Source organism: Bos indicus, chromosome X (assembly GCF_029378745.1).
Source record: "Bos indicus isolate NIAB-ARS_2022 breed Sahiwal x Tharparkar chromosome X, NIAB-ARS_B.indTharparkar_mat_pri_1.0, whole genome shotgun sequence".
Taxonomy (NCBI): domain Eukaryota; kingdom Metazoa; phylum Chordata; class Mammalia; order Artiodactyla; family Bovidae; genus Bos; species Bos indicus.
The window spans coordinates 61218041-61230228 of record NC_091789.1 but is presented as its reverse complement, the minus strand read 5'-3'; the positions used below and the strand labels follow the sequence as shown (position 1 = coordinate 61230228).

Here is a 12188-nt window from a genome sequence, read left to right as displayed (position 1 = left end):
TTCCCTTGATTACTTAAAATGATACTAAGTCCTTGAGCTAACTTAGATGGATGGTAATGGTTTCCAGGGGACAGACAACTTCAAAAAGATAACTTCATTGCACTTTCTTTCCAGTTTACTTACTTAACACATTGAAAATACTTTTGGAAATTTTATTAAAGAGGCGTGAGCCTTTTTAAAATGGATCAGAGAGCTCTCTCCTGATTTCAAATAGCTGAATGAAATTCTGCCAAGTGCTAATAATAACAATCCTTCTGTGTTATGGTTGGTCAACCCTTACTCCCACCCTAGAGCAAGCATGAGGTTCTAATCAGTATAATGAATGAAGTAGTTATTAACATTTCGGGAAAAAACACCCGAAATTGTTGCTCTTTTGTGAATTATACTGGTAGATTGTAGCTCTTTTTCTTTGGTCAGACTGTTCATCCAAGGACTTTGTGATTAAAAAGGCAGGAGGTTATTTACCAAATGAATAAATGAGGGGGCTGTTTAGTAAAGAATTCAGTTACCACTGGGAACCTTCTCTCTGTATTGAAAATAGGATTTGATTTATACCCCTTGACAATTACTTTCCAAGACTGAAATGTCAAGGACACCTGTACGTTAGGGACCATCCTATTAGTGATTTATGAACAGTAAACAAATGTGTAGGGTATCCTTGCTGGGTATATATTCATCAGCTAAGGTTAGCACCACCCCGCTGCCCCTCGCCCCTCAAGTCACTTAACCTGGATGTCTCAGTTTCCCAGTTGTTCAAGTATGGAATAATAATACTTTCCTACCTCAAAAAGGTCTTTTGAGAATGAAGCAGTTAGTGAGCTGCTTCAAAGATGAACTGCCTTGTTTTCATAATTTCTTTGTTTGTAGTCTGGCTCACTCACTACAGCAGTTAAATATATATGGTAAACACGTTATGTTTGGTTTTCACGTAACCATACACTCTTGAAAACAAAATTTACTTGAGATATTTTCCCAATTCTCTGCCTTTAGTCTGTGTGGGACCTGAGGTTAATTAGCATCCACAAGCTCTTATCTGCACCTTTTTGAAGGACTAATTAGTGTATATTTTGTCAAATTCTAATGAGAAGTGATAAGGAGTCTTTTTACCCGGTTTTCTTTTCTCTCAGGGGGAGATACATTATTTTAGCCAACATTTGTTTTTCCCAAGGAGACAATATTTGTTGATTTAACCTATGTTTACTAAGCACTTTTAAGGCCTATGGGGCTATGGAAGAATACAAAAGAGCATTTTTAAAAAGAGCTAATGGATCTGAGAAGGTTGCTGCTGCTAAGTCACTTCAGTCGTGTCCAACTCTGTGTGACCCCATAGATGGCAGCCCACCAGGCTCCCGTCCCTGGGATTCTCCAGGCAAGAACACTGGAGTGGGTTGCCATTTCCTTCTCCAATGCCTGAAAGTGAAAAGTGAAAGGGAAGTCGCTTAGTCATGTCGGACTCTTCGCGACCCCATGGACTGCAGCCCACCAGGCTCCTCCGTCCATGGGATTTTCCAGGCAAGAGTACTGGAGTGGGTTGCCATTGCCTTCTCCTGAGAAGGTTAAGCTAGTTATAAAAAACAAATTGAAAGCCACAAACATTATGCATATGTGAGAAGGGACTCTCCAGTAAATGAGCAGTGAAGTGGGCACAAGGTGACAGGTTTGACTGATGTAGAGGTCTTGCTTTGGATGGTAATGAGCAAGATGAAATGTGTAGGATGGACTTCGGAGGGACATGTAATGGGCTTTATCATGGAAGGAGAGCTTAATCAAGGAAGAGGGTGGGGAAATGAGGAGGAGACTGTAGGAAAAAGAGTTATGGACTGGGATTCAGTAAAACTGGGTTTAGTCCTGATGCAAACTTTATTCTGCACTCAGAATTTTAGGTCACCCCTCCACATTGCAAGGTTTGGGACCACATGTGTATGCTCATTCAGTCTTGTCCGACTCTCTGTGACCCCATGGACTGTATGTAGCCTGCCAGGCTCCTCTATCCATGGGTTTTCTAGTGTTCTAGCAAGAACACTAGAACAGGTTGCTGTTTCCTTCTCCAGGGAATCTTCCCAACCCAGGGATCTAACCTGTGTCTCCAGCATTGCAGGCAGATTCTTTACCATTGTGCCATGTGGGAAACCCTTGGGACCACATAAGGGACTTCCAACTACAGCACTCTAGGATTTAAAAGCTTCCTCAGAGATGTGAGTTTAAAAATTTAAATCCAGTCAGGTTCTCAAGTTCTCAATAGGTTTCATGGCTGAAGAAAGAAAGAATACAAGGCAGAGGAATGAACATCACGAAGGCACCTCCATTATAATGGCCAGAACCAGGGGTTTCCCTGGTGGTCCAGCGGCTAAGACTCTGACTCCTAATGCATGGGGTCGGGAACTAGGTCCTACATGTGGAAACTAAAGGTCTCACATGTTGAAACTAAGACCTAGCAGAGCCAAATAAATATTTTTAAAAATAACTCAGGACCAGAATAAGGCAAACCAGTCATGGAGAAAAAACACATGAGAGAAAATTCTGTATCAAATCAACTAAATTTAAGGGGAGGTGGTATTATGTAGTAGAAGGGACATAAGCTTTGCAATTGACTATACCTGGCCAGGGTTTGAATCCCATTTTATCCACTTGGTTGTGGTTTCAGGCAAGTTTTATAACCTCTGAGCCAAAACTTTCTAACTCAAACTGGAATCATAATACTATATTTTTTTTTAACCAAAACTTTTTATTTTATTTTATTTTATTTTATTTTACCGTGGCAGATTCATGTTGATATATGGCAAAACCGATACAATACTATATTCTTAATAGACTTGTTTTGAAAACTAAATGAGTTAACCTGAGCAAAGCACATTGTACCCACCTGGCTTGCCATAAGCACTCAATAAATGGTGGTCATTTATAGCTCCCAATTACTGAAGCCCTGATTTGTCTTGACTGTTTTGCTAGACAAGTTAGATTACACAAAGGGGCCTCTTTAGCTCCTCCTTAGAGACTGAGCTTTTATCATCTTTAAATTGAGGGCCTCCGTGTCAGCTTACACAACAGCCCCTCCCCCAACACAATTAGACTTCCTCAGCTCCCCAGAAAACAGGTTTTGAAGCATCTCTGCTATTTTCAATTTGTCAGTATCTGGATCTGCCTGGTCCTAGTCAATCTAAATGGAGAGAGTTGGACCATATCCTTGTCCTTCAAATGCCTGTGGGTATAACTGATTTAATTTCTGTCAGTATAAAGAGTTTTCAGAGGATACTGAGGAAGCCATTTCCCATAGCCAGGCAGCCCTGACCGCCCTTCTTCCTCTTGCTCACAGGGGCTTACTGGGGGGCCTCTGCTCTGGTAAAGACTTTGGCTCTGTTACTCAGATATGTTAGGCAAAGATCTGTTTGGTGATTCATTTGATTAGATAGGAGTTCCACACAAAAGGGGGCTTGTGCATTTATTGTAGTTACTGAGATTAAGGGAGCCAGGTACTGCTGTGGGAAGCTGCCTCGTTGAAAAGAGAGGCCATTCTTTGATGTTGAGAGAACCAGCCTTCCTCAATGAGAAAAATAACTATTAGTTTCCTTGATTTGCAAATCACTTGAAAAGCGCATTAACTAACCCTTTCGCTTGTTTTGTATAATGCTTGTTTGAGGGTGGGGGTTTCGGTCTGTGCAAAGGAAGCAAAGAGGAGAATTCACTTTTTTAATTGTTTCCCATGATCTCAGTGGCAGCTCAACTGATTCCCCGCCCCTCCAACCCCAGCTTTTGTTCTTTTTTTCATCTTTTACACTTAGTCACACACTCTTCTTCCTCACCTCCCATGCTGGTCTTTTTTCCAAACAGCACCTCGGTCATGGTCCACATTAATCTAACCCATAGCTCTCTATGCTACTCACCCATTTTATTTTTTATTTATTTATTTTTTTTGACACATGCAACCTCTACCACTGTATATACCTCTTGCATTCAAGTTTTTCTTCTCAGTAACTAATATACTTAGTTATTTGTGTGATTGGAAGAAAAGAAATTATATAATCCTGAAAAGGATAGGTTTGTATTTGGGATCTGCATTGTGCTTAATATCAGAGTAGGAGTATGTCTGATCTTGAAACAGCCACGAAGATAAATTCACAGGATATACTATGAGGAAGACCTAAATGTGTGAAAACCTGAGAAGTGGTTCACTTCTCGGTGCTCTCTGTTTTGTGTGTCCCCCTACTCTGTATTGAAGCTGGACAGTGTCAGCCCTCAAACTGATTCTAAAAGATAAGCTTAAGCTAAGAAGAGTAGCTCCCTTCCTCCCCCATCCTGTCTTCTTCTTTTCCCTGTCTTTCATTTCATCATGTATGGAACATACTTGGCACTGGGCCAGGCATAATATTAAATAAATAACTTAACCAACCCCTGTACTTCTCTGGTAGCTCAGATGGTAAAGAATCTGCCTGCAATGCAGGTGACCCAGGTTCGATCCCTGGGTTGGGAAGAGCCCCTGGAGGAGGAAATGGTAACCCACTCCAGTATTCTTGCCTGGAGAATCCCATGGACAGAGGAGTCTGGTGGGCTATGGTCCATGGGGTCACAAAGAGTCAGACAGGACTGAGCGACTAACACTTAACCAACCCCTGGTTGTCCTTATGCCCTTCCCCTACTTTCTAAGACTAGTCACCATCTGCCATACTATATATTTGAGTTAGTTTCTTTGTTGTATCCTTTCCATGCCCCCTAACCCCCAGGTCCTCCCATTACAAACACAATATAGGCTCCACAGAGGCAGGAGCTTGGGGTGTTCAATGCTGCACCACTAGCCTGGTACTTGGTAGTTGCTCAATATGTATGTGTTGAATAAAATAAGCAGCTTCTGTCTGTCTGTTCTTCTCTGGGCCATTGGATTATGTGGACACTCTGCTGAAGATCTCAATGAACTCACTCCTCTCAAGTGAGGAACCGCATTTGCTATCTTACTCTTGGTATCAACCAAGACCTATGGGAAGATGAAAAGTCACCCACCTCCACACCAAGGAGACAACAGTGCCAATGACAGCTCAAAGCTAAGAAGTCACCTAAAAGCACCTTGCTCTCAAGTGCGGGTTTTTGTTACCTAGATGTCCAGAGCAATGGATAAAATGAGACAGCATTTTTCTAGAGACGATAGATCCTTTCCCAGAAGATGCCTGACTGGGGGCAGATTTGTGGGCTGGCTGAAACAATGGTCCAGAAATCTGAGAAGACAATCAGCTAAGCAAGGTTAGGAGAGGGGGCAGAGAGAGCTGAACTCTTGCTTCAAATCTGAGTGATTTCAGCTGCTCCTGTGGAAGAAGGCAGTGTTTTTCTTGCATAAAATCTCCAACCCTGCATCTGGCCTTATTGTCTATCTTGCTGTGCTTTGGCTCACAGATGCTGCTTTGAAGAGAAAACTTTCTCCTTGAATGGCTTTACTTGTAAACTTCTAATTTGCTAAAGCCAATTAGTGGTTGAAATTTCACAGGAAGTCAGAGTATTTCAAGGTTGAAAGTTTGAGAGGGCATTTAGTGCAACAATTCTCAAACCACACTTTATGAATGTAAGTTAGGTACAATCACTTTCTTTGGCAATTAAAACATTGGTTACTGCCAAGTGTTGGCAAGAGTGTGGGAAAATGGTAGATCTCAGACCTTGCTGGTAGGAGTGAAAATTGATGTAGCCTTTTTGTGGGGGAAATTTAGCAACACGTGTCAAAAATTTAAATTCATGTACTCATTGACCCGTCAATTCCACTTCTTGGAGACTATTCCACAAATATACCATATTGCATCAATTCTAAATTTTCACACTTATATATATGCATTTTATATACATTTTAATATTTGTGCGATTGGGATGCACCTTTGATTCAATGGAATATGGTACTTCCCCACATCACAAGAAGCTACCATATGGATTTTTATTGCAGTGTCACTTATAACAGCAAGATCAAGGAAAACCTGCATGCCCATAGATAGAATACTGATTAGCTAACTTACATTCATCCCAAATAATATCACATACAGCTACTTAAAAAAATAAGCTTGATCTATATTTGATGATTTGAAAAAAATTTTCTGAGATACATAATTAAGGGGAAAAGTTTAGGTATATAATATTGTGTTTAGAAAACTTTTGTGAAAAAAAGACATTTCAATTATATATATATATGTTTCCCAGGTGGTACAGTGGTAAAGAATCCACCTGCCAATGCAGGGGACACGAGACACGGGTTCAATCCCTGGGTCAGGAAGATTCATCCCATGGAGAGGGAAATGGCAACCTGCTTCAGTATTCTTGCCTGGAAAATTCCATGGAGAGAGGAGCCTGGTGGGTAGAGCCCCTGGGGTCACAGAGTTGGATACAACTGAGCACACACACATATATGTATGTGTGTGTGTGTGTGTGTGTGTATATATATATATATTCTGACATATACATACAAATGTATTTTTGGTAGGCTATGTAAGCAACTGTTATTAAAGAATTCTTTTAGGGTGAGGGTTGGGTGTTGGAAGAGTTTTACTTGTCATTTTGTACCTTTTTTGTAGAGTTTGCATTTTCCAAGTTTGTTCCCATATTGCTCTATTTTCTTAAAAACCAAAAGAGGTTTCTGAGAGATGAATTATGGTTATTTGCCCCTTTTTTATACTTTTCTGTATCAAAACACACAATAGATGTTATTTTTAAAAGGAAACTGGTAAGACAATCCCTGTCTCAGTGGAGTTCTTAATGTGATTAACCAGAGAACAAATGCTTTACTAGGTCCAATAATAGAGATCTGAATGAAGTGCAGAATGGGAGAAGATGAAGGGAATCTGATTCAGTGTCTCCAGATGTGTCAGGAAAGTGTCCCAGAAGAGGAGACATTTGAGCTGAGGCTTGGTAGAGCAGAGGATATGTGGTGGAAGCATTCCAAGAAGAATAGACAGCTTGTGTAAAGGCACAGTGATCTAGATTGCTAGTTGTAGGAGTGTTGGAAGGTTCCATGTGGTTGGAGACTGTCTGTGGATGAGGGAGCATGATGAGTAATGAGAACAGATGAGTGTATACTGTGTGCTGGACACTGGGCTAGATGTTTTGAGTTTTTCACCTCCAATGCTTAGAAGGATATTAAAGAATAAATACTTTGCCAACAAAGGTCCATATAGTTAAGGTTATGGTCTTTCCAGTAGCCATTACGGATGTGAGAGCTGGACCATAAAGAAAGCAGAGCACTTAAGAGTTGATGCTTTAGAACTGTGGTGCTGGAGAAGACTCTTGAGAGTCCCTTGGAAAGCAAGGAGATCAAAGCAGTCAATCTTAAAGGAAATCAATTCTGAATACTCTTTGGAAGGACTGATGCTGAAGCTGAAGCTCCAGTACTTTGGCCACCTGATGTGAACTGCTGACTCATTGGAAAAGACCCTGATGATGGGAAAGATTGAAGGCAGGAGGAGAAGGGGACGACAGAGGATGAGATGGCTGGATGGCATCACCGACTCAATGGACATGAGTTTGAGTAAACTCCGGGAGTTGGTGATGGACAGGGAAGCCTGGTGTGCTGCAGTCCATGGGGTCACAAAGAGTCAGACACGACTTGGCAACTAAACAACGACAAAGGAATAAATGGCCTTGAGGACTTGAAATGTGGTAAAGACAGCCCAGGGTTTCAACATGAACCAAGCTGAGTTTCAATCCAAGCAGTTTAGTCTATCTGATCCTTCCTTAAAGAGTTGTGAAGAGGTTTTTAAAAATATATTTTTATTTATTTGGCTACTCTAGGTCTTAATTGCGGCATGCAGGATGTTTTAGTTGCAGCATTGAACTCTTAGTTGCAGTGTGTGGGATCTAGTTCCCTGACCAGGGATCGAACCTAGGCCCCCTGCATTGGTAGCACAGAGTCTTAGCCACTGGACAATCAGGGAAATCCCTTGATGAGGTTTTAACAAAGCTGTATATAATGCCCTTGACATATAGTCAGAATCTAGACAAGTTGGTATTAATATTCTCATTCTCATCATTCCTCCCTTCCCAAGCCTACCAGAGTACTGTGTATACAGTAGGAACTCAGTGAATCTCAGCTACTGAACAATTTGTGAGAATTGGGTAAGGTGTATGGTAGGACATGACGTGACAGAGCCCTTGTCTCCTAATTGCCCATCCAGCCCTTTAATACCATATGTCAGAATTTTTGCCTTAGAGAACCTAGTATATACTCTCTGAAAACGTGAAGAGGCAGAACTCCAGGCACCTAAATAAAATAGAAGGAGTTGTAAAATCTTTCTATGAAGCTGATCACTCCCAAGGATTTTAGACTACATGGATGATATAATAAAGAGTAAAGATGAAAAACTGGGCTTCCCTGGTGGCTCCCACCTACCAACCAATGTGGTAAAGCACCCGCCTACCAATGCAGGAGACCCAGGTTCAATCCCTGGGTCGGGGAGATCCCCTGGAGAAGGAAACAGCAACTGCACTCCAGTATTCTTACCTTGGAAATCCCATGAACAGAGGAGCCTGGCAGGCTACAGTCCATGGGACTGCAGAAGTCAGACATGACTCAGCGACTAAACAACAACAACAAAGATGAAAAACCACCAGTGCAAATCAAATTTAAGGCAAAGTCTGTTAGCTTCAATAAACAAAGCAGTATAGGACCAACACCAGGATTGAAGCAGACAGACCCTAAAACATGGCTGCGATGTCCTGAGAACTAAAGTTGCGAAAGTCCCCACTTTGTCCTTTATTAGTAGTGTGGCCTTAAACAAGCCATTTCCCTATGGAGAAATAGCCCCTCTCTCTTCTCACCTATAGAATATGACAGTTGAGTTAGTTAAGGTCAGCAAACTGCAGCCAAATGTAGTCTGCCACCTGTTTTTTGTAAGTAAAATTTTGTTGGAACACAGCTATGCCTATTCATGTCGTATTGTCTATGGTCTGTTTTGCACACAATGGCACAGTTAAGTAGTTGTGACAGAGACCGTATGGCATACAAAGCTGAAGGCATTGACCATTTGACCCTTTGTAAAAAACAAAAAGCTAGCTGACTGCTGGTACATGTATAACATCTCTTCCACCTCTGACATTCTGTGATATCTGTACTGCTAAAGGCTTAATGCATGAGACCATTGGCAGTCACTAGGTTCATCTTGGAAAACTTCCATGAAATTTGGAAATTTTCCAGAGGCCTCATCTGTAAATTTGTTACTAATGCAACAACACTTTTTGAAGCATCTTCTGTTTGCCACAGACTCTACTGGTTCTGGGGTGCAATAGGGAGCAAAATCAGACATGATTCTGGCACTCATGGAGTTTACAGTCTATTAGAAGAGACAATTTTTAACAGAACCTCTTCACAACATCTTTCACTTTGGAAAGTAAAGCCAACTAATTATTCCATAGTAGGTTAATAACTTACTAGGTTTACATGTGGATTTATGAGCATTTTCATTCATTCATTCACTTATTTATTAGTTTGCTCATTCATTCATTAATTCAGCACATATTTATAGAGTTCTTACTATGTGCCAGGTGCTGGACTGGGTTATATACTGAAATGTACTAACGAAAAAGATGGACAAAGTTGCTTATATTCTGTGGACCTTATATTCTGTTGTGGATTATATATAATAAAAAAATCACTGATATACAGTTTTTAACTGCAGTGAGTGCTTGAGGAACATGATCCTACAGCAGCATATAACAAAGGAACATGCTCTAGACTGGAGAGGTCGAGAATGATTTCTGAGGAAGCATTTCAGCTAAAATTGAAGGATGAGTAAGACTGATAATCTAGTTAGTGCTAGTGGGAACTGTTTCTTTCTGGGTTGTTGGTTTGGGTGCATTTAAATCAGTATTTTTCAAACTAAAGTTTGAATGAAACCCCTCCTGTTTTGTTTTGTTTTTGATCAATTGTTTGGACCCTGACCAACATTTGTTTCCTAATAGAGTGGAAAGGATAAGAGGAGTAGGATGAGTGAAACTTTCATATTACATTGCTGGAAATAATTATTCTGTGAAACTATGTAAAGTGCATTTCTTACTATGAGTCAGTCCAGAAAGTAGGAGTCACTGATCAGAAGGATCTGCTTTAGCTCTTTAAAGTTGCAATTTATCAGATAACAGCTCTGTTCTTTAGTTTCCTGCCTTTAAAGTCAGAGGGATGTGTTCTTCAGGTCTGTTTCTTTTCATGTCCTTTTTAGAGAAAGCATGACAGTGAGTAAAAGAGCACGAGCCATTATTTACTGAGCTCCTGCTTTGGTGCCAGTCAGTGCTTTGTATAAATTATACCATTTAATCCTCACAGCTATCCTACGAGAGAGGCACAATTCATTATCGCCTTTTCAGATAATGATGCTTGCAGCTCAGAGAGGTTAAGTGACTAGCCCATGGCCACACAGCCAGTAAAATTCTCTTGCCTAAATAGCTAGGAACAAAATGAACACAAATGAGCTTAATTTGGTACTGCCTGAACATTTAACTGATAAGTTAGAAATTAGTCAAATTTGAAATGCTGGTTAAGAACCTCCTAGGTTTCTTTTTAAAAAAAGTTTTAATTTTGTACGGGTGTATAGCCGATTAACAATATTGTGGTAGTTTCAGGTAAACAGTGAAAGGACTCAGTCATGCATATATATGTATCCATTCTCTGCCAAACCCCCTCCCATCCAGGCTGCCATATAACATTGAGCAGAGTTCCATGTACTTTACAGTAAGGTCCTTGCTGGTTATCCCAAATTCCCTAACTATGCCTTCCTCTCCAGCAACCATAAGTTCAAGAACCTCCTAGGTTTCTATCACCTGTTTGATGATACAAGTTCTGTAGACCTTTCAGTTGAGTCCATCTCTCTCTCTCTCCTTCCTAGAAAAAGTGCCTCTTAATTCCTGAGCTGCTTAGATGGAATTTGGACCCATTTAATTCCAACATGGCAAAACTCATTCTTTCCAACTGAAAAGAAAACATCGGAAAAGATGACACTGATGTCACAGCATCAGTCCCCTAGCCCTACAAGTCTCAAAAAAAGTCACTAAAGAAGGGAAATTTGGGAACAATAGACTCCTGTAAGATCACAATAAGCAACAACAGAGTGATCAGGTCTCCAGGCTGGGAGATACAAACAAAAGATGCACAGCAAGTGAAAGTACAAAAGAAGGCCCGTGGGAGGAGACTCTGATGCTATCATTAAGAGATTCCCACTGGTTCCATTTAATTTTCTCAAACAAAATAGATTAGCAGGGACCTCCTCATATTCTTCCTCCAATAATTTCATTCTTTAACATACAATGAGAATGGAGGGCACAGGGAGAAATCCTTCAGTTACTAAATAGAAGGAAATTAATAGCCTTTTGGGTCAGAGAATTATAATTCTAAAGGCAGATTTTCCTTAGTCAGATAATGAGCTGCAGTTAAAGAGAAGATTGAAATAATGTGAAGATAATTTCACAAGTGCCCCTTTTCAGGACCCTCTGTTTTAAAGTGGCAATCTACAACATGATGTGATGAAAAATTACTTTGGAGTGGGTGTCATAAAAACTTGGTTTGGCTACTGTCTCTAATCCAAGTTTGGATAAACTTTGAAAAGTAACTTCACTTCTGTGAGCCTCAGTTTCCTTGGCCTGTAAAATAGCAATGAAAACAAAACCTAACTCCCTGTGTTATTGTGAGGATCAGATGACCTTAATGTGTATGAAATGTGTTTTATAAACCAAACATTTATATAATTATATAAGGTGTGAAGATGATACATCAGGTTCTTAAGAATTTACAATGGCAAGTCCAGAATCCTCAAAAGAGGCTTTGATGAAGCTAATAATGTGGTCCGATCTCAGTCTCTCTAGCCTTCTCACTCATTACGCTCTTATAAGAACTCTCTGCTCTATTTACCTGGTTCCATTTACTCCTCTGCTAATTAAACTTGATCTTTCCTGCTTCTGTTACTTGGCTTATATTGTTCTTCCTGACTTTAGCTCCTCCCGTTGCACCTAGCATAAGAAGTGCCTCCTCCAAGAAGGCTTTCTACATCTTCACTGCTACTCCAAGTATGGTGCCCACACAGCAGGATCAGCATTGCTTAGAAGTCTATTAGAAATGCTGATTTATGGGCACCTCCCAGACTCAGTTCAGTTCAGTCGCTCAGTCGTGTCTGACTCTTTGAGACCCCATGGACTGCAGCATGCCAGGCTTCCCTGTCCATCACCAACTTCCAGAGCTTTCTCAAACT

At 40.6% G+C, this 12188-nt stretch overlaps 1 protein-coding gene and 1 non-coding gene across 3 annotated transcripts in view; one reads left to right on the top strand and one right to left on the bottom strand.

Moving 5' to 3' along the window:
- COL4A6 (collagen type IV alpha 6 chain) overlaps positions 1 to 12188 on the top strand; it is a 337948-nt gene that overhangs the window by 74011 nt on the left and 251749 nt on the right. The gene's annotated exons all lie outside the window — the stretch shown is intronic.
- Positions 7820 to 7892, bottom strand: TRNAG-ACC (transfer RNA glycine (anticodon ACC)). Its single transcript has one exon. It is a non-coding gene; the product is annotated as a tRNA-Gly (tRNA).